The 6,000-nt window shown below is 55.0% G+C and overlaps 1 protein-coding gene across 1 annotated transcript in view; it reads right to left on the reverse strand.

Annotated features, from left to right (window-relative positions):
• The window catches only part of LOC122385588, an 82,676-nt gene extending 77,039 nt beyond the window's left edge, over positions 1-5,637 (reverse strand). Inside the window, exon 1 of the mRNA XM_043373958.1 lies at positions 5,382-5,637. The gene's annotated coding sequence lies outside the window, so the exon portion shown is untranslated. The remainder of the gene's footprint in view (positions 1-5,381) is intronic.
• Positions 5,638-6,000: the final 363 nt, after the last annotated feature.

The following is a 6,000-nucleotide window of genomic DNA, read 5'->3' on the forward strand; positions in this document are numbered from 1 at the left end:
CGACGCCAAGAGCCGGGACCGTCGGCGAGCGCTCAGGCATCTCCAGAATGTGGCGCCTTCCCTGGACGACGGTACGGTCCTCGGCAGGAGAAAAAGGAAGGTGGGCGATGCATCAGTGGGCTATTCAGCGGTCTGAGAGGTCCCCCCCCCCCACACCAGACGCTGACGGGAGGCGGCGACGGGCAAGGTACTGAGACGCGGAACATGATGATTTGCATATCGTTAGCATGCGTGTATTCTCAGCTGTGCGAGAGCTTTACAGATGGGAACCGAAAGTGCTTGCCGGTACAGTGATGTATTCGTGTTGACATGGACCCTGACATTGGTTTAACACGGAGGTGCTTTGTTGATCGCATCTTTTAGTTTGTCAGGGGATGATTGACAGCATGATTTTCCATTTGAAGAAATTGTGCATTGCTTCATGCTTGACTTGTCTGTTGCCGTGTCACTGTCCCATATATGAAGCATGCTTCAGAGAATCATTGCATTATTTTCAGCACAACGGCAAAAAGAGCTTGTCAGATTCATTTTCACCTGCGTCAGTATCCTCCCAACAGAGGACCTGTCTGACAGTGCGGTCGGCCGTCGCCCCGGTCATCTCGTCGTCTCACGGTCTCTAGCATACCGCGGCTATCTGTGGCGACAAGCATCGCAGCACCGACCGGAATTCGGCGCCTAGTGAGCCTGAGAAACGATGCCAGTGCGCGCTGATCAGCGACAGATGCGGCAGCGCCGTCGACGCTCTACGTGCTGGGTATAAAGCCATGGGTCCGGGCTGTCCGGGCTACGGCTCTATCCGTGGCTACTCCGGCTCCGGCGCTGCTCGGCCCTCCGGCTCCGGCGCTGCATCCTCAGACCAGGTCGCCTGCGCCATTCACCGATCGTTTGTCGCACAGGTGTCGCCAAGGATTGCCCGCGCCGATGAACGGCCCAGTTTGATAGAGCTCGCACACCAGTTGGCCAGGCGCAGTGAACGGGCGCCCATGAATCTCCACTGATCGTTCATCACTGCGCCGGGAAAAGAGCTAGTCTCAGGCCAGCCGGCACCAGCTGGATAAGTCAGAGTAGGACGCTCCTGTCGCGTCTGCCCGGTTTTCGACACCAGCTGGTTGCCTGGCTCGCTGACTAGAGTCTTCCCCATCCCGGACGCTAAGATGGCGATAAACGGGTCATCAGATAAGACCTCCACTGTGTTGCATGGTAACAAGGTCAGGTAGTGCGGGCACCGTTAGACCTCGCCGCCTCCCAGTCTGCTTGCTGGGAGCGCCATGGGCGGCGATAACATGTGACGGGTAGGCATGCAACGGCACAATGAGCTAGCAATACATCGACAGCAATAGTGTGAAAGAATACCACATTTATCATTCGTGGAAGAATTGTTTTATCAGTGAAAAAAAAAACATTTTAATTAAAGAAAGTGTAATCTTTTTTTACTAAAAATTAATTGACCGGTTTGATATTGTGAAGAGGACACGGCATGACTATCTGAACTATATTTTCCGGGGTAGTATGAATGGAATCGACCTTATGAAGAAACGCTCGCTCGCTTCAATTTCCGTTCTGAGCTCAGTATCAAAGCGCCCCTTCATCTTCTCTCCATTTGCATTGCGTGACCTAGAGAGAGAAGGAGCGCCTCTGACTGGCTCCTATTAGTGCTTTAGTGTGGGAGTACCACACCGAAAACAACCACCGCTCCATGGCGCAACAATGCCACTGGGCCATTCACGGCGCAACAACAATACGCGGCCAGCGTGCGTGCCTGCGCCCCGCCTCTCCGCGCGCGACTGTCTGCCGCCGGCGCTCCCGGCCTGTCCCGCCGGCTCATTTCCATTTCTGCATCATCCGCGCGGCTTTTACGGCCCCTCAGCGGCGTGTTTTCAGCCTCAGCGCGACCCTTCACCGCGTCGTTTGCAAACTGTCGGCGTTCCCGACGGCACGAGCGCACGGGCGGCGCCACGGGCGGTGGCCGCCCCAGGGGGCTGTTGCGTCACATCTCGCATGAAACAGCTGGGATATGAGCGGACTCGAATCATCTGAGAGAATCAAGGCCAGAAGGAGTTAGCAGAGCTAAAATACAAAAAAAAAAATATGGAGGTCATGAAGGGTAAGTGGTGACCCGACATATAACACATTGGCTAAAAGAGTAAAAACCGATCGAAAAAAGACGAAACATCCGATTCAAGCTAATCAACCGTTTATGCCAACTAAAACAGATTCAAACTGTGTATCTAATAGAAGCCATCATGAAACGAAAGAAAACAAAAAGAGTGAGGAAGGGACGAGAGGAGCCGGGACGTGAAGAGTTGAGAGCGGAACGAATCGGAACGGACGCCGTTTTGGGGCGCGCCCGGCGATGGGTGCGGCAGAACGGAGGGCGGACTCCCTCATCTGCATAAACAGACCATCTCGACGGTGGCCTCGACTGCTAATTACATTGCGCCAGCTGCGTGTGGCCCTGTTTCACGGAGTTCGACGAGCAATACCGGCTGTGAGTGACGCATTTTCACTAGGCTCCTAGCCTGGCAGCGCGGTGCGCACTGTGTGCGTAGGCTGCCGCCCTTCCACGTAGCAAACTGCGGCCCTTTTACGCACAAAGACTGCAAAATTTCCACCGTGCACAAGGAACATCACAAGCAGCATCACAGTGGGCTACGGGAGTCCGGGCCGGGCAGCACAGTGCGCCTCCGACAGCCAGGCTGCCGCGCTGTGACAAAGCCAGAGTGCCGCCCTCTGACGTAGCCAGGCCAGCACTTCGACACACATACAAGGGCTGCGATCAGGCGACAGTAGCCATGAAACGGCGGCTAACGAGCACTTCACGTGCGTCACGACCCACGCGGTCCCGCTGGGTCGGCCAGGGCCGGCGACGAGGTCCGATCGGGAGGTGATAAGGGGCCAGCGCCCAGCGCCCAGCAGTGATACTGCAGCGGTCAGCGGGTCAGCGGGTCAGCGTGAGCGGCAGCGGGTAGCGGGTTAGCGGGAGGGGCAGCGGGTTAGCGGGACGGACGGTGGAGGAGAGCAGCGGGATGGACAGCGACCCCCTCAAAGGATCCGAGGAATTATTATTGATGGGTCATTGTGGCAAAAGTCATAATGTGGTTTAGTGCATGACACTAGCAAGGCAGTGGGGGGGGGGGGGGCCCGGGGGTAGGGCGGTATCGGACATCATGCTAGATATTCTGGAACGAATAAAATAGCAGATCAGAGTGGGGTATTGACCATAAGCTATTTTGCCATGGTTATGTTGAATGTCTTTGATTTCACGATGCTGCCGTTGAAATACACTGCACTGAACGTAATGGGTGAATATTGCGTGCCGTTTGTTATTCCTTCATGATGGCAATACCGGTTAAAAACGATCCCCGTCTACCATCGGCAATTGACATGACGTCAACTGAACTGCCGACGCGGCAGCGAAACGTATTTAATCCTCGGAAAATTGACTAAGTGACCTTCCGATAGCAGGAAAAGTGACCACATGCTGCTAATGTCGCCATGCTTAGTCCATGCACACCGTTACCGGGGACATGGGTAAGTGCACGCCGGAATCGAAAGGAACCGTGTGGCGTGACGCCGATACAAGGCAGAAAGCCCATTGTGTTTACGTGTGTACCAGGTTCTGCATTCAGCAGGTGTGGAGCTTATTGTGGTAAGGGGATCCCACGAATCAGACCAACAACACAATCAGAACTGCGCGAAGTTGTTTGGATTCTTATTAGGATGGTGATATAATGATATACGTATCATAATTATTGCATAATTATTAATCACATAATAGCAAAGTTTGACATGCAGGACACAAGATTGTTCAATGTTCATTGCAGGTCCGCAATATTGTTAATATGTGGCACGTAAATGAGCTCGTATAGACAGTTTTTTTTTTGGAAATCGAACATTTATCAGAAATCGTCAATGCATTCTAGGAAATCTCACGGCTCACAGTTTCAGTATAGCTCCGCAGGGTCAGGGCTGGGGCGGACCTGAAGCACCCAATGGGGCTTTCAAGCTCACCGAAGCATTATGATGCGGCGAGATTGTACTATTTGTGCCCCTCGTTATAACTGAAGCGCTACCTCTCGAGCATCATCACCTCGACCTCGTCTCAGCCCGTTTACTGAGCAGTGGCGCGGCTGCGATGGCGGCATTTCCTTGACCCGATGACGGCCACCGCGTCCCGGGACTGCGAGCGGCTCTGTCTTCCCACCGCGCTGTCCCGGCCTGTTATTAGTGCTTTTCTGCGACTTCCATAGCCGTATCTCGGCATGTCTTTGTTTGTATGCTTTGTTTAAATATGTACCCGGTCCCCATGATGTTTCTTTACACCTGGCCCCGGTATGTTTGGTTGTGTTTGTCGGCTAATAAACTTGATGCGCTCCGGTGGTTGCTTGCGAATTGCAATATTTCCTAACAGTATCGGTGCTGCCGATATTCTCTGACCGTAACTGAGTGCTCGCCTACAATGCCCGGCCAATCTAATGTTTGTCTGATCTGCCCCCGACTCATCGCTCAGTCCTTGCTTGCAACTTCTTCCGTCTCCCAATCAGTGTTTGTCTGCAATGCAACTGCACCCGGTCCCCACTGTGCCTTGGTGTTTGTATGAGCGCCCGTCCCCTCAGCCGTGACGGGGCAGCGTGTGACCGTCAGAGCCGTCGAGCCAAGCCGCCTCTCATCCCGCGCACTGTTGCATGAAGTCATTGATATTCGCTAACGGTGCGCGCTCAGCTGACCCGAATCCTCCACTCTGAGCAGAGTGTATACAGCGGTCCGGCGGCGTCATCTGGCAGCCGTGACCCGGTGTGACCTCCGCCAATGTCACTGGCGACCCTACCGATCCCCACCACCCTCTCCTCAGACTGACTGGACGGGCGGGCGGACCCAGCGCCGGCGGACTGCAGACGGTCGCTGCCAAATAGGGCTCCACCGCGGGCGGAGCCGCTGGCTAGAACTTGAACTGCACCCCGGCGCCGTCCGCAGCCGTCCGCAGCTGGCAGCCAGCCCGGGACGTCGTCAGCACGTGCACAGACTGCCTGATGAGCCTGCATGGTGCGCGTGCAGCGCGGAGGCGGAGGGGAAGGGCTGCTGTCCGGCACGAGAGGGGAGCGGGGAGCCCTTCATGGAACTGAGCAGAAAGGAGTTCAGGGCGGCGATGACCTGACTCATGGGTGTGTGTCTGGACGGGAGAGAGTTAAGTATCAGCAGAAAAGTCTACAGAAGCCAGTGTTGCTATGGACGAATACGGAACATAAATATTATGGACCTATCAAAACATTGACCCCTCCATTTCTTCTCCAGTATTTATCAAAAACATGCAGCATCAGCGGGAAATCATATCAGCAGCGGGGGACACTGTCAGCGATTGAGAAGTTCGCATGATAACTCACGGTAGGTCTCCGACGGTGTGACCTCTGGCACCAGACGTGATGGGTGCAGCACTCTCCGATTTCCGCTGTGGGCAGGTCGTGACCGCGCTGTCGGCGCAGTATCACCTCCGGACGCAGCGCAGCGGCACGTTTTCCACCTCACTCGAGACGCTCTCTATCCACGTGCAGAGTTCCTGGTGCGAGAATCTCACCGGCACGAGCGACCCGCACTCCTCACCAACTCCGTGAGCGCCGGACGACGGATGGTCACTCTCCAGGAGTTGAGCTGACCGGCCGCGGACAGCCACCTAGCGGACAGGGCGCGAACTACGGGCCCGGTGCTCGGCTCTGTAGCGGACAGCTCTGGGAGATGGACAATGCAAGGGAGGGCAGGGAGAGGGACAGACAGCTGCTTTCTCGTAATGGTGGCATAAAATGGAAAACTTGCTATGTGCTATAGATTGGAGGAATTTCGTGCCCGACAGCTGCCGGCTGGGTAATAACGACGGGGTATGTCGTTTTATTAGAACTTAGGCACGGCACTTTTGACATTTTGTCACAAAAGTGTTCGTTAGGCTAAAAAGTGTGGCCAGTCTTACTCTTATCGTTCGTCCTTACCGAATTCCTACGAAAAACGGGC

The sequence above is a fragment of the Amphibalanus amphitrite genome, unplaced genomic scaffold, assembly GCF_019059575.1.
Source record: "Amphibalanus amphitrite isolate SeventyFive unplaced genomic scaffold, NRLGWU_Aamphi_draft 000224F_arrow, whole genome shotgun sequence".
NCBI classification, from domain to species: domain Eukaryota; kingdom Metazoa; phylum Arthropoda; class Thecostraca; order Balanomorpha; family Balanidae; genus Amphibalanus; species Amphibalanus amphitrite.